This window comes from Rhinatrema bivittatum, chromosome 6 (assembly GCF_901001135.1).
Source record: "Rhinatrema bivittatum chromosome 6, aRhiBiv1.1, whole genome shotgun sequence".
NCBI lineage: Eukaryota > Metazoa > Chordata > Amphibia > Gymnophiona > Rhinatrematidae > Rhinatrema > Rhinatrema bivittatum.
In genome coordinates, this window is record NC_042620.1 from 159,442,816 (window position 1) to 159,466,518 (window position 23,703).

A 23,703-nucleotide genomic window follows, 5' to 3' on the forward strand; every position below is an offset into this window, starting at 1 on the left:
TATATAAATGAATTATAGAAGCTGAAGTAGTTAGTCAAACCTGGATAGGAGATATATAGAGGATAATATTCACAAATCAGCAAACTATAAAAGAAAAGATACTATAGAGATAATACAAACCACGATCCCATTGACCCTACCAACTAACATAGCCTTATCCTATGGCACTTCTATGAAATGCAGCCTGATTTTCAAAGCAATTTACACACATAAAATATGGTTTTATATGCATAAAATGGCAGACTCCTTACCCTTTGTTCGCAGAAAGTAGTCTCCATTGCTGTGCACCAAGCAGGCACATAGCTAGTAGGGAGTACTGTAAAGGAAAAGATAACACAGAAGCTTGAGGTCTGTAGTAGCCCCCTCCTCTTTTTCCCCCTCCCTTCTCTCCCTTTGCTAAAAGCTGCTTGGCACATTTTACTGCCTATACACTGCCCTCCCTTTCTCTAAGTTCCAAGGTCACAGATAGATGCTGGGCACATAATGGAAACTTGACTTAACAGTATAAGAATATCTCATGTTTAGAGCGAACCAAGAGATAGAGCGTTAAAAGGTTTTGTGTCCAAACTTCACTAGTACTGTACTGAGACATTTGGCATACACCCAAATTAACTTTAGTAACACTTTTTTTTATTAAGAAATATATTATAGAATTGCATACAGTATGCACAAATATTTTTGTAATGATTTAATAGAGGTGTTTCTGCCTGAATTCTTGGAAGAGAAGTCCATTAACGGCTATTAATCAAGTTTACTTAGGGGTAGATTTTCAGACGAGCGCGAACAGCCTACTTTTGTTTGCGCTCCAGGCGCAAACAAAAGTACGCTGGATTTTAGTAGATACGCGCGTAGTCGCGCGTATCTACTAAAATCCTGGATCGGCGCGCGCAAGGCTATCGATTTTGTATAGCCTGCGCGCGCCGAGCCGCGCTGCCTCCCCCCGTTCCCTCCAAGGCCGCTCCGAAATCGGAGCGGCCTTGGAGGGAACTTTCCTTTGCCCTCCCCTCACCTTCCCCTCCCTTCCCCTACCTAACCCACCCGCCCGGCCCTGTCTACACCCCCCCCCTTACCTTTGTCGGGGGATTTACGCCTCCCGGAGGGAGACGTAAATCCCCGCGCGCCAGCGGGCCTGCTGCGCGCCGGGCCGCGACCTGGGGGCGGGTACGGAGGGCGCGGCCACGCCCCCGGGCCGTAGCCACGCCCCGTACCCGCCCCCAAAACGCTGCCGACACGCCCCCGGAACGCCGCGGCGACCGGGCCCGCCCCCCGACACGCCCCCGACACGCCCCCCTCCGAGAACCCCGGGACTTACGCGAGTCCCGGGGCTCTGCGCGCGCCGGGAGGCCTATGTAAATAGGCTTCCCGGCGCGCAGGGCCCTGCTCGCCTAAATCCGCCCGGTTTTGGGCGGATTTAGGCGAGCAGGGCTCTGAAAATCTACCCCTTAGGGAATAGCCACTGCTATTAATTGCATCAGTAGCATGGGATCTTCTTAGTGTTTGGGTTATTGCCAGGTTCTTGTGGCCTGATTTGGCCTCTGTTGGAAACAGGGTGCTGGGCTTGATGGACTCTTGGTCTGACCCAACATGGCAATTTCTTATGTTCTTAATTATCATATGATTGCTTTCATTTATGCAGATATTATTTGCATTATAAAGAATATTTTAGATTGTAGTCACATAATACATTTATTTATTTATTAAGGCTTTTATATACCGACTTTCTTGATACAAATCAAATCAATTCGGTTTACAATGAACTAAGTAGAATATACAATTAACCAATCAACAAGAGATACAGAGCATACAGTTACATTATAACAAGGAAGCCTTAACTTGGAGTAGGAAAAAAGAAGGGGTGAGCGGAGCAATAAATATATAAAGTGCAATAAAATAGAATAAATACTATATACAGAGGAGGGGGCAAGGAGCCAACCTCTCTTTAATGGATATTATGCATGAAAATTTGGAAAGTTTTGTTTACAGAGATGTGTGGTGTACAATTCTATGAGAAATAGGGAAGTTGCACAAAGTATAAGAATTTTACAATTTATGAGTGGTCTCGAATGCACACAGCAAAGTTCTCTTATCAGTAGCCTGGCAATATTTCAAAAATGTTACACAAAGAGAATTGTTCTGCCCATGTCCTATCCCATGAGGCATAAAATCCCCAGCAGCTCAAACTCTAGCCAGATTCCCTGCTGAGAACCAAAGTTATGGGGTCCCCAGCACTGACAGATCTCCAAAATGAGAACTCACTTTTCTGATTCACCCATCTGTGGGTAAGGAGGCACCCTTCAGGAAAAGGTGACAGTTTCCACTAGGCTTTGTATAAAATTAGACCCTATAAGCTGGGGAAAGTACTTTTGCATATTGTGCTGATATATTGTATATATTTTGTCCCTTTGTCTCAGGTGATCTCATAGGCACCTGTTGTATGTGTGTGTGTATATATATTTGTGCTGTATTTTCACTAGTGTTCTCATAAGTGTTAATTTTGTTTTTTTACTATATTATACTTTGTAAATGTACTTGTATACTCATATCACATACGGTTGTTAGTTATTATTATTAGGAAAGGATTATGTAATTTTCCCCAGGTGTATTCTCCTGATTTATCTTACTCATTAACCCCCCCCCCCCCCCAGCTCAGCCCCCATGACAAGCTGATGTCAAGGATATGTAGTCTCACCTTGACCTCAGCCCTCCAGTATTCTCTGGAAAAGCCAAACTGTAGACAAACTGATTATACTTGAACATTATCATTAACAATCAACCACTCATTAGGACTAAGGGAGGCCTCCTCTGCCGGCATAGTCAGTCCTCCCTGACTGACTAGCAGATCAGGCTCCTCGGTACCTGCCTTATTAAATGCAGGTGAGGTCATGAATCGGGTGATTTCTGATTGTATAGGAGAGGGTAATGGAAGGGAGGGAAACAGCCTCTCCTTCCCTTTCCTCTTAGGAGGCATAATTCAAATCAATAATCCAGTACAACGAAATCACCTCTCTTCTCCTCTAACTGTATTAACAGAATTCAGTCACGCAATGATGACCCATAGGAATTCAGGGAGGAAAAAGAAATTTGTACCTTGAAAACTGTCTGTCAAGTCCAAGAAATTCCGGGTGAAATCCAGGCGAAATCTAGGCGAAGCCAGACAAAGCCTGACATGCTGCGCACCCCTTAGGCACGAGTGGCTTGGGCGGCACACCGGCGTCTGCTGCGCGCCGCTCACAGCCCGATTTTGTAGGGCTTCCTGTTCTTTCCCGGGTCTTCCCCCTCATATCACCGGTCTCTCAGCTGTTTGAATCACCGTTGGGCTGGCAGGCAACCGCTCGCCCTGGGGTTACTCAGCTGGAAGCAGCAAGTTGGTTACTCCTGCTTGTCTCCCACTCTCTCAGGGTAAACGCCGCTCACAGCCCTTAGTCCTAATACAGGACTGCCACTAGCGTAGAGGAACGGAGATGGGAATATAGGAGAAGCTTCTGTTGAGTCTATCTCTTCCAGCTTGGAAGCGGGAATATTTGATACCTGCAATAAAGGTCAGGAAACACAGTTAGCGGTGGGTATCCAAGGAGCAGAAGGAGGAATAGACCTATTGTCTCCTTATAAAGAGAACCAGCTGACCAACGGGATACCCCCTACTCCGCTCGTCCGTCCTGCTGTTTAGACATTCTATGGGAGATGATGGCTGGAATGTTGAATAATATTAAAGGGTTAGAGAATAAAGTGGATGTTTTAAGTACTGGGAACCAAAAGGAACATTTTCAAACTCAAAAACAAATTTAAGATTCAATAGAGAGGATTAAGGTACTTGAATTAAGTGAAAAGAAACATCAAGATTTTCATTTAGCAGTGGTTAAAGTCAGAGACAATATTGCAAGTAGAATTGAAATTCTTGAAAATAATGCCAAGCGTTTAAATTTAAGATTTTTAAACTTCCCCAGGATAATTGGAGAAGGTCCTTTAATTTCCTTGAAAAAGTTTCTTATTGAAAACCTTGGTTTTGACATAGATGAGTCTCCTGTAGTAACCAACTGCTAATTTTTACCTAAATCTAGGAATGAAATATTGCAAAGATCTGATCAAATGTTTCAGGGAGATTTAACAAATTTTTTAGAGGACTCTTCAGCTCAGGTGATTGATAGAGGTACCTTGCTGGCAACATTTGCATCTTTAAATGATATTTGTTTCGTTATGAAAAAGTATTTTGGCAAATACCCCGTCAACCACCTGGGAAAAGTGATTAAAGTGTTCCCAGACTTAGCTGCATCCACTCAGGTAAGGCGGAAATCCTTTCTGGGCTTTCGCCAAGAAGTGATTGATTTAGGTTTTTCTTTTGTTTTGAGATTTCCTTGTAAATGTTTAATTAAAAAGCAAGACAAAGTATATATCTTTTTCATACCCGAGCATTTAAAAATTTTTTTCTAGAACAACGGAAATTAACAACCTCATCCCCTGTGTCTAAAGATTAAATGTAAAGTAAGGATAATGCAGGCTTCTGTATTAGCTCTATTATATTAAGAATGTTCTTATTATTAATCTCCCAAATTTACAGATATCACGCATTCTTCTCAAGGTTGTTTTGAAATGGTAATTGGTCTGATGGATGTTAATAATACTTAAAATATTTCCTATGTAACTATTTCTTTATCAACCATTTTATTTTGTGTTTCTGTAAATCATAAATTATGTGATTTATTGAAAAACTTATAAAGTATTAAAAAAAAATAAAAAAAACCAACAATCAACCACTCATGCTTCCAACCCATCGTGAACACTGAGCTCAGCCATAAGAAATAACATATTCACTAAACTAAGGGGCTAGATAAGCCACTTTCCAATCTTTAATGAAGAGCTGCCATCAATTCTGCAAAGTTCGCCCTGAAGAGACTAATCAAAACAGAAACATTGGCAACCTAGGGTGGGTCAGAAATTGGCCTGTCCTCATAAGAGGAAAGGAAATTATCAGGTAATTTCTCCTACCTCTGCATTCAGGCAGGCCAGTCCCCACCAGTGGGATGTACCAAAGCTATCCTGGAGGTTTCCAGCGGTCCAGTTAATACTACTTGTGTGAAGGTGGTGTCATCCTTAGCCCGAACATCCAAATGGTAAATCTTGGAAAATGTGTGCAAAGATGGCCACATTGCCACTCGGCAAATCTCAGCAGGCAACAACAAACGAAGTTCCACCCACGATACTGCCTGAGCCCTTGTGGAATGCGGTCTACTCCGTTTTGGCAAAGCAACTTCTGCAGCCACAAAGGTGGCAGTAATGACTTCTTTAACCCAACAGGCTATTGTTGCCCACATTGCCTGCTTATCTCCACCATGGAGCACAAACAGGCAATTCCGACTTCCAGAGAGATTTAATCACCTCCAAGTACCACAGCAAATGTTACTTGACGTCCAAGGAATGCAAAAGATGATACTCATTTTCATCTCTGTCCCTGTCCAAGGTGGGCATACCACGGTCTCCAAGCCCAACCCAGAGCCAGTAAAAGGACAGTGTTGACTCGACTTGCAATATTCCATATGATCCTGCCTATCAGGGGCCAGGGCAGGAATGCATAAAGCAGGGTGCCACGTGGCCAGTGCCCAGCGCTTTTGGGTCCCACCTACAACTGAAGAAGCATGGAACTTTCGCATTATTGAAGGTTGTCAATAGGTCTAGGTTCGGTCTGCCCCAGCAATTCACAAGGAGCTGAAAGGCTTTGTCTGCTAGCTCCCATTCTCCTGGGTCCAAGTTTCTCCTGCTGAGGAAGTCGGCTCTGATATTTTTCTTTCTAGCAATGTGAGAGGTGGATATGCCTGGAAGATATTGCTCTGCCCACATCATGAGTGCATCTAGTTCCTCCAATACCTGTTGACTCTTGGTTCCACCATGATGACTGATGTAAGCCACTGTCATTAGATTGTCTGACATTATTCAGACTGCCCGAACTTCTAGATTGTCAGCTAACCACAAGTATGCTAACCACACCGCCTGTGTATTGTCAGTGATGCTCCACTGCCGCTCTTCTGCATTCCAGTGACTTTGCACCATCAACTCCTGACAGTGAGCCTCCAACCCAGAAGACTTGCATCTGCCATGAGGACCAACCAATCCAGCATCTCCAGGGAAATTCCCTTCCTGAGATGACTCACCTGTAACCACCAGTGCAACTACAACCTCACCTCCAATGTAGGAGGAACCTCACCACATAGCCCTGCAAGTGTGGGTTCCATCGGGGAAGCAATGCACATTGAAGAGGTCGCATATGTGCCCTTGCCTGGGGAACTACTTTCAATGCGACAGCCATCAACCCCAGGACCTGTAGATAAGAACTCACGGTCGGGCAAATAGTACTCATCAGGGTTCAAACTCGAGCCATTTGAATATTCTGCCTTGCTTTGTATTGAAGCTAACTCCGAGATACTCCAGAGTCTGAGCTGGCTGCAAATTGCTCCTGGCCAGATTCACCACCCAGCCTAGCTCCTGTAGTAACAAAACTACCTTGCAAAAAGCCTGAAGACTCTCTTCCACACTCTTGACTCAAATCAACCAGTTGTCCAGATAGAGGTGAACCAGAATGCCGTCTTTGCATAAGGCCACCGCTACCACCACCATGACCTTGAAAAGGTCCTGTGCACAGTAGCCAGCCTGAAAGGCAAAGCCTGAAACTGGTAATGATGATTCAGAAAGGCAAACCAAAGGAACCATTCATGTTCCTGGCAAATGGGAATATGCAGATATTCCTCCGTGAGATCCAGAGATGTGAGGTATACCCCTGCTTGAATTATCATTGTGGCAGAGCATACTGTTTCCATCCTGAAATGAGTGATTCATAAATGACATTTGACTCCCTTGAGATCCAGTATGGGTCAAAAGGACCCTTCCTTCTTGGGCACGACAAAATAAATGGAATAATGGCCCATATTTTCCTGCAATTGGGAATGGGAATTATGGCTTTCAGGTCCAACAGCCTTTGCAACGTAACTTCTACTTCTACCCTCTTCTGAGGGGAGTTGCATGGAGATATCATAAAGGCATCTGGTGAAATGTGAAGAAATTCTAGAGCATACCTGTCCTGAACCACTTTGAGGACCCATTGATCTGAAGTAATCTGGACCCACTTGTGATAAAAACGAATTAGGCCCCCACCTATCTCCAGCACCAACAGGTCTTTATTGAGAAGATCAAGGGGCTCCACTTCCAGAGCCCACAACCTTTCAAGGCCTTCTGAGACAAAAGGACTGAAGTCTGTGGAAGCGACGGGATCTCTGGGAAGAACTTTTCCTATAAGGCCATAAATGCCAGTAATCTTGAGAGTGGCCACTTGCCCAAAAAGTCTGGGAAACCAGCTTCTTGTCCTCTGGCAAGTGAGGGGTCTGGGTTTCCCCCTATTTATTTGCCATTTTCTCCAACTCACTGCCAAACAAAAACGAACCCTTAAATGGCGGCTTGGTAAGATTGGATGTTGAAATAGTATCTGCCGACCAGTTGCGCAGACACAGATGCCATCTAGCCGCTATAACAGAAGCAACACCTCTGACAGCTGTGTGAACCAGGTCCCAGCCCGCATCAGCTAAGAAGGCAGCCCCGGGTTCTGCTATAGGTCTGCTATCTAAAGTGGCACTGCAAGATTCTTGAGAAAGACACAGGGTAGCTCGAGCTACCAGAGCACAACAAGAAGCAATTTGGAAGTTCATCGCCACTGCTTTAGGATAGCCTCAATTCTCTTATCCTGAGCATCCTTAAGAGCTGCTGTTCTGTCCCCAGTAAAGGGTACATGCTTGTGTCTGTATACATTGCAGCCCATCTGTGTTTACTACAGCCCCTCCCTTCTGAGAAGTCTTGACACTGTGACATTTTCTGTAACCCAGAATGAAAGTCTGGGAGCCTTGCCTTTAACAGAAGCCCCCTCCCCTCTGTTCCTCCCATTGGGAAAGGGTCTGCATGCTTTCTCAATCTAACTTGGGTCCTCTTAGGTGCCTTATTGGCTGAAGGGACTGCTCTTCATGTTCCCCCCTGTGTCACATGGATCCTAGGCTCGCCACCATTGGATCTCGCCCCTGGCCCAAGTCTGTGGGGTCCTTTCCCGTAATCACTCTCCAAGACTGTGGGCCAGTCTCAGCCATGCCATGTAGAAGACACACGTGCTTGTAACTTCTGTTACACGAACAGCTTTTTTACATTCCTCCTACCGCTTTAATCCTAAAAGACTAATCAGCTTCAAGCCCTCGTCTTCTTACCCTGCATCCCAAGAAACTTCATTTCCCTTCTCCTGCCTATCTCCAGCTACAAAGACCTCTGCCAGAAGCATATGCGTTTGAAAGCAACAATTGTGTGTAATAGGAAATTATCTATGCAATAAATGATTTCAAACATAAAGATCTTTGTTTTGAAGACTGGGAGGAAAGTTAGCTGTTTTGGATGAGAAAACTTGGGAAGTTTTTGTTGAGCCACAATAGCTGTACCTCCCTGTACCTTGATGGTGGTTCGTTTTGTGACAGAACACACCAAAGCATCCACCTTAGGTAAATGCAACTGTACTTGGGCCAGCAGATCCAAGGGGTATAAACCCGCCAAGGCATGCCCCCTTTAAAGGACACTTCTAGAACACTCCCTTCTAGATCAATCAATTCTTGAATTGTATCCAGGAGGGGAAAGAAACATGAAGCCTTACATAGGGTGACCAAAATGGGGTCCTCTTTCTGCACCCCCAAGGAGGCACCCCCAGCCTCTCCGAGGGTCTTCAAAGTCTGAGAGATCAGGTACTCAGCAACTTATGTCTATGAAAGAAAAATATGTGGTGTATTTGGATTTTCAGAAGGCATTCCTCAAAGTCCCACATGAAAAGCTTCTAGGAAAACTGAAAAGGTCATGGGAAAGGAGGCGATGTCCTTTTGTGGATTGCAAGTGGGTTAAAAGACAGGAAACAGACAGTAGGATTAAATGGTCAGTTTTCACGGTGGAAAAAGGTAAACAGTGGAGTGCCTCAGGGATCTGTTATTGGACCGGTGCTTTTTAATATATTTATAAATGATCTGGAAAGAGGTACAATGAGTGAGGTGATCAAATTTACGGATGACACAATATTATGCCGAGTAGTTAAATCTCAATCGGACTGTGATGAATTGCAGGAGGACCTAGTGAGACTGGAAGTTTGGGCTTCCAAATGGCAGATGAAGTTTAACATGGACATGTACAAAATGATGCATATAAGGAAAAATAACCCTTGCTGTAGTTACACAATGTTAGGTTCTATGTTAGGAGTTACCACCCAGGAAAGAGATCTAGGTGTCATAGTTGATAATACATTGAAATTGTCGGCCCAGTGTGCTGTGGCAATCAAAAAAGCAAACAGAATGCTAGAATTATTAGGAAGGGAATGGAAAATAAAATGAAGGAGGTCATAATGCCTCTGAATCACTCCATGGTGAGACCACACCTTGAATACTGTGTGCAATTCTGGTCACCACATCTCAAAAAGGATATAGCTGTACTGGAAAAAGTGCAGAGAAGGGCGACCAAAATGATATGGGGCATGGAACAGCTGCCCTATGAGGAAAGGCTAAAGAAGTTAGGGCTGTTCAGTTTGGAGAAAAGACAACTGAAGGGGGATATGTTAGAAGTCTACAAAATCATGAAAGGACTTGAACAATTTACTGTAAATCAGTTATTTACTCTCTCAGATAACAGAAGTGTTACGCGTGCCATCAGCGGCACACCCACGGAACGGCCCCCTCACCTTTCTACGCGGCTACAGCTCCTGGTTCTTCCTCACTGGCTGTGGTGGGCCGTCAGCTTCGTCCTCGGGCCTCCCCCGGTGCCTCCACCCTGCCAGAGCCCCTGGCATTCCCGGTCCTGCAACCACTTCTCGTCGGGCCTCTCCGCGTGGCCCGCAGAGAGATGCTGCTGCTCATGCCGTGCCCCTCCCTAGGCGTGCGTACGTGCACATTGATGTTTAAGTAGGGACCACGGTGGGAACCTAGCCACGGCCCCGGATGATGACATCAACCCAGCTACAGTATTTAAGGTCAGGCTCCGCTCCCTAGCGTTGCCTTTGCAACAGATCTCCTCGCTGGTCGAGTACTCGTTGCCTCCTAGAGATTCATCTCATCTCTGCATTCCTGTTCCTCATTGTTCCTTGTTCCTGTCTCCTTGTTCCTACCTTGCTTCATTGCTCGGATTGACTACACGGACTTTGACTTTGCTTTGCCTGATCATGCCATTGACTCTCTCCAAGCCCGGACCTCCGCTTCGCCTGACCACGCCATTGATTCTCTCCAGACCCAGACCTCTGCTTCGCCTGACTACGCTATTGCCTATCTTCAGACCCAGACCTCTGCTTCGCCTGACTATGCTATTGACTATCTCCGTAAACAGACCTCAGCCTTGCTTGCCACTGCCTTCAGATTGCCGCCAGCCCTGACTCAAGCCTGCTCTTTGACACTTCTCCAGCTTACTCCCTGGATGTGGTTTACTCAGTGTTCGGCCTACTCTTGCTTGAGCGCCCCCTGTCTGCCTCTATTCCATTGGCGCTTGAGTTTCCAGGACACTAGTCTGTCCAGAGTAAGAATTTACCATCTCTCACCTGCTGTCTCTGGGCTGAACCGACTCTCACGTCAACTACACACAGAGGCCCACCTAAGTCCTGCTGACCTCGGTACCCAAAGGCTCAACCCATGGGGAACGAGGGCTGGTTTAGGTGAAGCTCCAGCGGCCTCTGTCTATCAACCCACTCTGCCTGCCGATGGTGGGGACCCGTAGGTCCCTACCTACGGGTTGCGTCAACCCCACCTCAGCCCAAGTGTCCACCTCCGACACAACAAGAAGGACCAGGAGGCACTCCATGAAGTTAGCAAGTAGCTCATTTAAAACAAATCAAAGAAAGTTCTTTTTCACTCAGCACACAGTTAAACTCTGGAATTCATTGCCAGAGGATGTGGTTTCAGCAGTTAGAGTAACTGGGTTTAAAAAAGGTTTGGATAAGTTCCTAGAGGTTAAATCCATAAACTGCTATTATGGTAATTAATAAGCAATAGTAGCTTGTGATCTATCTAATGTTTGGGTACTTGCCAGGTACATGTGACTTGGATTGGCCACTGTTGGAAATAGAATACTGGGCTTGATGGACCCTTGGTCTGACCTAGAATGGTATTTCTTATGTTCTTATGAGTTCTATGTGGCTCCAAATCTGGAGGAACTCCACTTCCTCAACGGGGAAGCCACTGTCGTCATCATCAGTATCATCTTGATCCACATGCATTTGAACCTTGTCAAGCTTCGCTGCGCGACGGTGCTTGACTGTGGTGGCAGACACAGGAGAACACTGAGCACATGGACCTAAACTAGTAATTATTGTTGACTCAGATGACTGCCCCTCTAGATAGGTCTGTAATCCCTGGAAGTATTCCACCCAAGAAAAGAAGGATGGCTCCATTCCAGGCCCCATAGTCCCGAACCTGACATCCTAAAAGTGAATCTCCCCCGAAGACTTGACCAGTGGATCAATCAAAGGAGGGGACACCCGCATCATGTCACCTTCGATCCCACTCCCCTCAGGCAGTGCTGACACAGGCTTGTAGAAAACTCCGGCTGTATCGCATTGATTTGACATGCAGCACAAATAGATAAGCACTTAGACTTCTTTGCCACCAGTGCCATGGCTGTAATGCACTCAGAGGTATAGGCAAACAACCAGCTAGACACACTAAATCCATGTCCAGATACCCACGCATAAAAAGCGTGCCCAAATTGGGTGCCCAAAAAAACATGCATCCATGCACATGCATTTTCTACACTCACCCAAACCAGGTGCACAAAACGTGCATCCAGGTACATGCCCTTAAAAAGAACACCCAAGCTAGGCATACAAAATGTGCATCCAGAAAGAAGGATGCCCAACCTAGATGCCCAGAATATGCAACCAAAAGATCCGCTCAGAAACACATATGTACCCAAAAGGAGACGCGGAGGTAAATGCAAAATGAGTCACACAGTCACGCGCTGATGACACACACTAAAAAGTGTGTGAACTAACCAGGAGAAGTCTCAGAGAGGGGGCCTAGCCAAAAGGCTGCTCAACCTGCCATGCCTGAACTGCTTCCACACCTAACAGAACTCCCCAGAGACATAAGTGGGAAAAGTCAAATGCCAAGGAAACAGACCCAGTAGGAAAACTCCTCACTAACACGTTCCTCTTTTCTTTCTCTTTCTTTTTTTTTTTATATAAAGTAAAAACTTTTACCTGAGCTCAGCCCTCCCTAGCTGAGAGCAGGAATGGGTCCGGGCTACTGGGGGAGAGGGCGAAAGCCTTCACCATCGAACTTCTCTTGGCCTGCAACCGCAAATTATTTTTTTCAAGTCCATGCCACCCAAGGCTACCGGACTGAAGGCTCTCTACTGAGGGAGGGACCGAATGGTATCACCTCAGGAGGCAAGCGGTACTACATAAACATCTTGTCTTCTAGATGTCTTCTTTTTCTTCCTTTTTTTCACAAGCAATCCCCAGTAGGTCCACCATCTGCTGGAGATGGAGAATACTGATGGGCTGTTGGCGGGGGGGGGGGGGGGGGGGGGGGGGGGGGGACACACTATATATCTGTGACATCAGTTTTTGCTCTAACTCCATCTGCTGGCAGAGGTAAATGACTCACTGGTGAGGACTGGCCTGCCTGAATTCAGAGGAAACATTTATTTTTCAACACCACAAACAATAGGTTTAAGTAGCACAACGGTACTAAGTAGGAGGAACCACAGAGAACTGTATTTTTTAATTTCTCATGAGCCCTTGACTCGTGGATTGACTTTAAACCGCCTCCGGGGTTGGCGTTAAATTTGTCATGTTAAAAGTGTGTGTTGGGCGCCAGTGATTTTCTGCATCGGGGGGAAGGGGGTAATAGCTAATAGCCTCTTCTACATAGAATTTACATGTGATAGACACTATCGGCTATGCATTTGTTTGGGCGCATGTTTTGGACGCGCTAATCTCCTTATTGCATCCGGTGCTAGTCTAGCGCATCCATAACCACATGTAAACCTCTGCACTAGGCTGAGCACACTTTATTGCATTGGCACCTAGGAGTATGAGGCTAACGCCACTGCTCACCACTCTGTACCTTTGAATCTTCAGTCCTGTGGATCCTTTGAATCCCCAGGAACCTCCCTAAATCCTTGGTGCCTGGATGCTCCTCCCTTGAGCTTCAGCACACACCTAGGACAAGAGATGAACAAGAATGACATGAGACAAAGTGGGCTCGTGAGTTTTATGGAAACACTATCCACTGTATGGCAATTTCTTATGTTCTTATGTTAGGTAATATATTTGTGTCAGTAATATTTCTGAGGGATAATTACGGAAGGGTTGTCTCTTTTTTAAATGATACCAAGATCTACAAGAGAGTAGATTACTCTGCCAAAGTAGACAAAATAAATAGTAACTCCAGAAGCTCAAGCAGTGGTTCAAAGTTTGGCAGATAAGATTCAATACAAAAAAATGCAGTCATGCATCTGGAAAGAAAGAATCCAAGGAAGCAGTATGCTATCGGGTGGGGAAGGTGAGATGCTGATGTGCCCCAGGAGAGAAACTTCCTTGTTGACCTCAGTAAAACAATGTGACAAAACAGTGTTCAGAGGAATGCGAGGGTGCATAAAGAAAATTATTAACAGTAGAAAGTAATGTGGTAATAATGTCTCCAAACAAACCCTTAGCGAGACCTCATTTGGAGTATTCATATCCAGTTCAGGAGGCTGTTTCTCCATAAGGATATACAGTATATAAAAAGTAGAAGCAGTGGGGGTCATTTTCAAAGGAGTTACGCATGTAAATGTGACATACTATCGTAGCAATTTCCAAAAGCTATTTACTCGAGTAAAGTGCACTTACTTGAGTAAATCCTATGGACAATTCAATGGCATAGATTGTAGCAATTTTGAAAAGCCCACTTACTTGAGTAAAGTGTATTTACTCAAGCAAAAACCAGTTTTGCTCGAGTAAATGCTTTTTAAAATCTACCCCAGTAGGTACAAGGTGAGGGTGAGGGGGGACAAGACAGGCTGAGAGAAAGAGCCAGGCCACCAGCACTGCTGTCTTGCAGGCAGAAAAGAGGCCTGGGGTGAGGAGGGGAGAATGGGGATGCAGAGTTTGAATGGAAGAACTTAGTAACTTGAGGAGGTAAATGGGGACTAGAAGAACTCAATCAATCCCCAACAGTGAATGCGGACCCATCCCACAGCTGGCAACAACATGTAAAAAGGTGAGCTCCTAGTCAGCCCACTTCAGGTAAACTTTTTTCCCAAGCTGGTCTGATATTCCAATCTGTGGCAGCCCTAGCTGACAGAATGAATAACAGTGCATGTCACTCAGGAAAAAAAGATCCATCATCTTTACAAACAGATACAAATTTCCTATTGAAGGAACTCTCCATGCATCCATCCCTATTACATAGGATGTCATAGCTATTGTAGAAATATGCACAGCTGTGGGGACCCAGCACAGCTGTAACAGGCCAAAGAATGACTGATCCTTGTGTGGTAGGGCCTGGCCAGCTCTGCTTCATTGGACCGAAGGACATTGATGGACAGAACATACAGGTATAAAAAATAATAGCAAGATAAGGAACACTAAGGAGGCCTGTAGGACATGTGCTTTGAGTTGGCAGTCAGAGTGTCTCCATATGCACGGGGGGGGGGGGGGAGCGGGCATAATTTGAATTCTGCACCTGGAGGAAAGTGGGGATATAAAATTGGCTTTTCCAGACAAAAACTAATCTAAAGCTCAAAAGGAGAGGATATGGTCAGCGATAATAGAACTGGAGTGAACAGGTTCAGGATGAACATCAGGGAATGTAACAAAAGGATTGATCAGCACTATGTCCTGGCTGTCATATACACATGGAAATGAAAGGAATCTACTGGTAACTTTAAGATGTATTTTGAAGAAAAGTGCACAAAGATCTTGCAACTTGTAGGAGTCCTGGCAACTCTCTACACAGGAAAGAAGAGCTGGCAATAAACATTAACTATTGAACACTAAGCGAGATTGATTTTGTACGAGCTAAGATATTTGCTGGCTATTGAATAAATTTTACTAAATTTGACAAATTGGCTTTCTGTGTATCTCTTCCTGTCCGTCAGGTTCTGGTGAATAAAAGAAAATTCTAATTATAGAAAAGCCTGGGGACAAACCCCTGGAAGGTTTGGCCCGTTTTAACCTTCTGATTCCTCACCCCTAGCAGGGAGGACAAAAAAGGGCTGGGCTAAACACTGTGTCCTGGATTTTTTGTATTCTCTCCCCTTAGTTTCTGTTTTACAGCTTGCAGGAGAGTAAAGAAGGAGCTCCTTCACTTTGAGCAGAGTTGTCCAGTCTGCAGTTACTTATGCCAGTGGGAAAGAGTAAATGGTCATGTTGTATTCTTCTAAAGACCCAAATGTTTCAGGTATTCAAGAAATCACACCTAAGTTTGTGCAAGAAGTTTATATATAAATATCTACACTTTTTACTAGCACATTTTAACCTGCTAATTGATCCCAGATAGGGAAGGTTTCCACTTGGTGAGAAATGGGACTTGATAGGGAGTGGGAGGATCTCTCTTCTGCTGAGGTTATTATAGATGTAGAAGCTAAAAATAATCAAGGAAATTCATTAGCATACAATTACTTCACATTACATGTTCATACTTCTACATCTTCAATGAAAATAAAAATGTTATGTATGCTGTCATTCCCTAAATATTTCCCTTATTTTGGTGTTGAAAAGAAACAGTACACAATATATCTTCAAAATTCTACCCCTTCTCCTACAAATGTTATTTTTTCCTAGGAAACAAAGTTGGCTACATAGACTGTGTATTGTACACTTATTAAAAGTTAAAATGCCAAGGTGAAGTGCAGTTTTAGGGCCTGATTTACTAAGGCTTTTCACGCCTTCTGTGTCTATGGGAAAAATGCTTAGTACATGACCCCCTAAGATAGAGAGACATGCCAATTTTCAAGCTCACTGCAGTGTCCAAAAGCATTAACATACTGAATTAAAAAGCACAGAACTTTGCATTCCAATCACTGCTCCCGAATACTAGAATGTCAAATGAGCAATCCCTACTTGGACAAACAGCATTTTTAGTGCTTTAGTGCATTAACCATTCCTAAAAAAAGCAAAGAGACTGAAATATTTGATGCCAAAATACAGTACTTATAGTCAATAAGACATTTTACAGATGCAAGATAGTAAATGTTTCACAGTTTCAAAAACATGCAGTAAGAGTTTTGCCAATTTATGTAATCTTGGCTGTCTTGGAAAGGCAGCAGGGAAAAGATTCAATTTCTTTCTATCTGCAATGACAGTAGCTGACTTGACTTGAATACAAGAACATTCAGCCAGCTTTCCAAGTCTGAAAGTGTTAGTAAGTCCCTGAGTAGGAACTTAGACAGGAGAGCAGAAGAGCATGCTCTGAGTCAGAAGTCAGATTTCTATACCTTAAACAGTGGTTATTCAAGAATGCTCAACAAATCTAATTTTCAGAATGCCCATTACAAATATTTATGATACAGGCTTAGTTTACTTTAATATTGTGCTGTCATGTTTTAGTCACTTCTGTAGATATACCAGGACTAGTTCTGGGAATTATAGCTGTAGAAAGTAGGGAAGGAGCTGGACTTTAAAAGGGCCACATCCTTTCAGACTCACTAACAAGTACATTTTAAAAGGTGAGCTTGTGCACCCATAAATGCACATATCGGGCACGTGAGCAAAAAATACACTCAGTTTTATATCGTGCATGCAAATACAGATGTACCATTTAAAATATCCCTACCATGTGTATGTGTTGGAAGCTTTACACACATACTCACAAGTGACTGGCTAGAGAGAGACTTTTAAAAGGCTAATCTGACACTCTTTATATATCCCAATGTAAGAGGGGCACTTTCAACTCAGAGTGGGTTTGGGGGGGGGGGGCAGTGTTACAAGGGACTACAGACCCTTGCACCTCTCCCCCGCCCCCCAAATCCAACCTGAGTTGAAAGTGCCCCTCTTACAGTGGGATATATAAAGAGTGTCAGATTGGCACTTTAAAAAAGAGTCTCTCTCTCTCTCATTGTTTTAGCCCCCATATACTAGACACAAGACTCAGATGTTTTAGAAATTTAGTAAAATGTTATGGTAAATAAACGTTAGCCAATTAGAATAGAAGTGTATGGGAAGGATAAGCATAGACTCTGCAAATTATCAGAAGCCCTTAAGCTCATCCTTGCCTATGTCACAATTTTACAAGGCTTATATACATTTTTTTCTAATTACCTTTGCCAAGTATTGATCATTTCTAAATAACTCATTCTGGCCTGGCTTCCTTTCCCTAGACCACCTGCACCCAAACATTCATTCTCTTTCTTTCATGTCAAAATGTTTGTTCTCCTGTACTATCTTCCCACAGCTTGTAGGAAGACATCGATCATCTCTTACCATTATCTGCACTCTCCTTTGTATATTTGATCTCTACACAGTATACACATATATTGTATGTGAGTCATTCCTATGTACTTCACTCCTCGCTGACTTAGGCCCATATCCTGTAGTTGTAGTTTGCTGCTTTCCTTACAGCAAACAGTACAGCATGTATTTGACATATGCTGGCACAAACTTAGTAGGGCCTAGCTCAGCAGTCAGAATTATACCCTCTCTCTCTCTCTCTCTATTTCTCTCTCTCTCACTCTCTCTGTGTTCAGGATTCCTCTGGCCCAAAATCTCCAGACTTGCACCTCATCAGGACCAGTAGTAGCATGTGTTGCCATGGTCAGTCTTGCAAAATTCAGAGGTTTTGCATATATTAGGGGTCTGCATTAGTTTTCGATGTATTGGCAATCCGCAACATATATGTCCCTATTCGTTGTATTTGTGGGGTCACGAATACAACGCATCTAATGAATAAACCCCCCACCCTCCTGAACCCCCCCCCCCCCAAGACTTACCAAAAGTGCCTGGTGGTCCAGCGGGGTCCTGGCACGATCTCCTGCACTCGGGCTGTCGGTATTCAAAATGGCGCCGATAGACTTTGCCCTCACTATGTCACAGGGGCTACTGGTGCCATTGGTCGGCCCCTGTCACATGGTAGGATGGGGTTTTTTTTGGGAAACGAATACATATGTGACTAATGAATGGATCGGGGTCCCTCGAGAACGGATGCAATGGATTTGGCTCCCCACAAATACGAATACCGAATGGGACGAATCCGTCCCTGCTGCACATCCCTAGCATATATGTCTTGGCCCCAGTCCAGAATGCCCATTTTCTGCTTCCTTATTCTTGATGCATGCACAGGTACGTATGTGCGTACTTCCCAGCTTCTTAAAATTTGTGTTGCTTGTGCATGGCCCATATATGCGTGTGTGGGGCTGTTTTTGCGTGAGCAACACTTTTAAAATCTACCTGTTAGGCATCATTACTTGATTCTGATAATAGTGCCAATTTTCTTTCTACAATCGCAGAACAACTTCAAACATACAGTCTAAGAACACCGCATTTCATAAAGCATTTAACCAGCGATGTTATAATTTATCCTCTTCAAATCAGCATGGCATGTTTAAAGTTGCTCTACAATCGTAGAAAGTATGAAGCATATACACACTACAATTATTATGGAGAATAAATAATCAAGGATTGTGCACATAAGGTTACCAATATCCGACACAAACCCCTGATGCAGCCAAAAGGATAGGCGAAATTTGGCCAGTCAGGGGTACTGAATTTTTTAACTTGCTTTTTTCAGTGAATATACCCCTGCAACTAAGACGACTGGTCTACAATTTTTAACTGTCTTCTGGCTTTTTTAGACCATCTTCTGTACTGTTTTCTGGGACCACTCCAACTCTTACTTACCCTGTCTTTAGAGGTCTTGCCTCAGTCATCCTTTTAAAATGGCACCACGGGCCTTGGAACAAGTGCCATAGCAACTTCAAAATGGAACCCATATCAGGGTTGGCCAGCACTATTTTTTGTATATGGCTGTACAAAGATATGACTATACAAGAAAATGGCACCAGGCAGCCCCGAGACCAGTGCCATTTTTACATCACTATAGTGCTGGTCTCAAGACCCATGGTGCCATTTTAAAAGGGGCAACCAAGGGGCAGGGGACAAATGGGCATCTTTCTTGCCCCTTTTATTGCCCAGCTTCCCCATGGGTAGAATAAGGGAGGGACTACCCATTTTATGTTTTGGGGTAGGGGTTTAAAATATGTATTTCAGTTTGGTAAATGCACTGAAATAAAACAAATATTAAATGAAATCATACTCAGAGAACAAAACCTCAGAAACAAAAAAAGAAAATATTGGGGTTGCACACCCCTAATCTTTTTTGACAACTGTGATCCTCCAGTGCCAGAAACACGCCTGGTATTCAGGATATCCATTAAGAATATGCATGAAATGTATTTGCATGCACCGCCTCCATTGTATGCAAATCTCATGCACAGTCATTGTGGATATCCTGAAAACCAGACCTTTTTGCATCACTTGAGAACTGGGGTTGCCTGCTCTTATTCCAATAAGACTTCAGTGAGAACATTTTAAGGGCATAGAAGGTAATATTCAAAGGGATTTATACACATAAAAGCAGCAAATCTCATAGCAATTTTCAAAATTTGTTTTACGCGTGTAAATCTTTTTGAAAATTACTTCTATACCTTAATGGTACACTCTATGTTCACACTGGGGTAGATTTTCAAAGGGTTACGCGCGTAACCCCCGAAAACCTATCCCAAACCTCCCCTGCGTGCGCCGAGCCTATTTTGCATAGGCTCGGTGGCGCGCGCAAGCCCCGGGATGTGCATAAGTCCTGGGGATTTCCTGGGGGGGGTGTCGGGGGGGGGGGATGTCGTGGCGGCACGTCATCCGGGGGCGTGGCCACGGGCGTGGTTCTGGCCTGGGGGCATTGCCGTGGCCTCCGGACCGGAACCTGGCGCGCAACTGGCCCGAGCAGGCGTAACTTTGGGAATAAAGGTGTGGGGGGGGGGGGGGGGTGTAGATAGGGCTGTGGGGTGGGTTAGGTAGGGGAAGGGAGGGAAAGGTGGGGAGAGGCGGAAGAAAAGTTCCATCCGAGGCCGCTTGGATTTCGGAGCGGCCTCGGAGGGAACGGGCAGCACGCACAGGGCTTGGCGCGCGCAAGATGCACAAATGTGCACCCCCTTGCGCGCGCTGACCCCGGATTTTATAAGATACGTGCGGCTACACACATACCTTATAAAATCCGGCGAACTTTTGTTTGCGCCCGGTGAACGAATAAAAAACTACGCGCTCGTGCTTTTTTATAAAATGTACCCCACAGTTTTCTGAAATATATGCTATTATATTCAGAATGATAAATGTGATTTTCAAACATTTTAATCCAATGTTTAGTATGGAAAGGCAGTCAAAATGTTACAATTTTCCTATATTTCTTTATGGTTGAAGTGCACTAATTGGCTTTTGTACAGAGATAAAAGACATGTTTTATTGTATTTAAAACAGATTTCGCTATCCAAGTCTTCATGATCAAATCACATTAAAAAGATGATGTTGAACACACTTTCTGCAGCTCTATTTAAAGATATAGCCTGAAGAAATATATCCCACTTAGACATTTTATCTTTCCCTGAACCTAGTTTCAACAAAGAATAAACAGAAAGGCACTTTAATTTGAAGTGTTCTGACTAGACAAGAGAGAAGGGGAAAAAAAACCAAAAAAAAAAAACCCCCACACATAATTTCCTAAATATTCCATCACATTGATAATCTTTTGAAGTGTATCTGGCTATATAAATAGCACTACATAAAACAGCTGACAAATTACTACTTTTATCAGAGTACATGCTAATTATCTATTGCAGTCGTTTGTTGCTTGGCATGCATGAGTGGAATTTTGTTTCACTGTACACTACATTGTGAAAATATGTTAAAATTGACAATTTCTGGGTCTGAAGTTTGCAAGACTAATTTTATGGTTCTGTTATAGCTATCAAATCAGATTGGATGAACACTTTCATGGCTCGGTGGCAAGTAATGTGCACTGCGTTGTCATGCAGGTTCTTTGTTTGATACTTGGGTCAGGTCTTCCACTTCCTGGGGCAGCAGGAGCTCGGGATGCCATAGAGGGAGCATTCATAGCCCTGGGGTGGGTGAAAGATGGGCATTGCTCAAAGATGACAGCTAATGGCCAGATTCATGGCTCATGTAGGTAGGGGTCCTGGTGCATGGTTCCTAACCCAGGACCATCCCTGCAAAGGGCCAGACTGAGCATATTAGTTTATAAAATAACTGCATAGTCAAAAAAAAAATAGATATAGATACAGTATATTTATATCAATTTTTCCCCTTGAATATAAAATCATTACCTCTTGTTTACATGTAGAGCAAGTCTACATTTCTAGAGCTTCCTTACAAGTCAGACACTATTGTTGAAGATGATCTAACCCTTTGCAAGAGCGCCTTTAGAAGTTACAAAGAAAACGTAAACCATGATTCCCCAAATTTGCTCCGAGGGCCACAACTCATTAGGGATTTCAACATTTCCACAATGAATATGTATGAGATCTAGTTGATTACAATGAAGACAGTGCATGCAAATTAATCTCATGTATATTCATTGCAGCAATTTTGAAACCCAACTGAGTTGCAGCCCTCAAGGACTGAGTTTTTGGACTCCTACTCTAAATAATTAGATACTAGCCTCTAGAGTGAAGATCCATCTCTTTCCAGTTCATTATTGTAAACCAATTCTTTGTCCTTCTGACAAGCTATAGTAAAAAGCAGCACTGTTAAATAGTTTTCCTAAGAGGTCTCAAAAATGAAATGTTTCTTTTTGGGCTGAGACTGGGGCAGAAAAGAGCAATATAATACACAGACCAAAAGCTTAACTGATGCACAACTGCAGTGTCATAGCCATAGCTTCAGGGTACTACTAATCTTTCCCATCAGGTGCTAATATTATTGATCCTTTACTAGACCACCAAGAGTAGGGGAAACGAGCACCACATAAACCAACAGAAATAGCAAATTAAGGGGGTCATTTATCAAAATGCGATAAGGCGTTTTCGCATGCGTTAAGGGCTTATCGCTTGCGAAAAGCCCCGTTAACGCATGCGATAGGCCCTTACCGCAAGCGAAAACGTGTTTAACGCATGCGATAGCACCATATCGTATGGTGCAGTGCAAATTCAGAAAATAGGAGGAGTTAGGGGCGGAGAGAGGGCTGGGTTAGCCTGTCTGCGAAGAGCTATCGCACAGCCGTAACGCCGATTTTAACTACATCTCTTTGAATTGCGTTAGGCTCTGCAATAGCTGCCGTGACTGTGCGGTAAGGTTTCATCGTCTTTTGCGATGTCTTCCATAAGGCCTATTTGATGTTACCTAGCTTGATGTTACCCAGGTAGAGAGTCCATCAAGCTAGGTTGAGAGAACACTGCCCAAATCTCATCTTGGAGTGATTTTCCTCACTCCGAAGGTCATCAAGTCTTCCCATGAGAGCACTGTTCTGTTCGTAGGTGTCACGTAGCATGCCAAAGTGGCCCCTAACCCCCTACACACTTACCTAATCCCCACCTCGAGTTACTAGGTGGGCCTACCATAGGGATACAAATACCTGCCTCTGGGCCACAATATTATGGCCAGTCTCTCTCTCTCTCTCTCTCTCTCTCTCTCTCTCTCTCTCTCTCTCTCTCTCTCTCTCTCTCTCTCTCTCTCTCTCTCTCTCTCTCTCTCTCTCTCTCACACACACCTTGAAATCATCTGAAATAAGCCTTATGGGACACATTGCAAATGGCAATGAAACCTCACCGCATGGTCACAGCCTAACACATTTGAAAGAGGTGTAGTTAAAATTTGCACACCATACGATATGGTGCAATCGCATGCGGTAAACACATTTTCACATGCGAAAACACCTTACCGCATTTTGAAAAATGACCCCCATAGTTTGTTATCAATGTTCGTTGTTAAATGTGATGAATCATGTCCATGTCTTTCTTTCTCAGTTTTTACAGAACTAACTTTACAATTGTAACTTATCCATTGGTGTTGATGCGCTATATATTAAAAAAAAATATATATATATACTACACACTTAGTGAATTTCTGCAGTGTGTATGGTTGTTTAATTGCTCGTGCTTTGCCCATCCCTGGCTTCTATTCTCCCTTCTCTTTTTGGAAAGCTTGTTTAAATAGCCAGGTTTTTACACTTTTTCTAAAGGTTTTGCTGTCTCTTTGTAATCTTAAATCCAAGGGCATGGAGTTCCATAGTATGGGTCCTGCCAAAGATAGCACCCTCTCTCTTACTTGTGTTAGTCTTGCCGTTTTGACTGATGGAATAGTCAGGAGTGCTTTGTTTGCTGACCTTAGGTTTCTGTTAGGGTCGTGTACTCGAAGGGCTGTATTTAACCAGTCTGCGTTTTCATTATGTATTAACTTATGGTGCACAATGTTTTGTATTGGATTCTTTGTTCGATGGGAAGCCAGTGTAGTTCAGCCAGTGTTTCCGTGATGTGTTCTCTTTTGCTTTTGCCAGTTAAAACTCTTGCAGCTGTGTTTTGCAAAACTTGCAGTGGTCTTAGTGAGGTGTATGGTAGACCTAGTAGAAGTGCATTACAATAATCAGTGCTTGCAAATATCAACGCTTGTAGTACTGATCAAAAGTTAGCAGTTGTTAGGAGTGGTTTGAGTCTTCTGAGGACCATCAGTTTAGCATATCCTTC

General features: G+C 43.9%; 1 long non-coding RNA gene across 1 annotated transcript; it reads right to left on the reverse strand.

Annotated features, from left to right (window-relative positions):
* Nucleotides 1-249: 249 nt before the first annotated feature.
* On the reverse strand, nucleotides 250-16,098 carry LOC115093235. The gene is made up of 4 exons (XR_003857242.1): nucleotides 15,501-16,098; nucleotides 13,104-13,198; nucleotides 3,088-3,528; nucleotides 250-316 (listed from the first exon to the last, which is right to left on the reverse strand). It is a non-coding gene; the product is annotated as an uncharacterized LOC115093235 (long non-coding RNA).
* Between the last annotated feature and the right edge of the window lie 7,605 nt (nucleotides 16,099-23,703).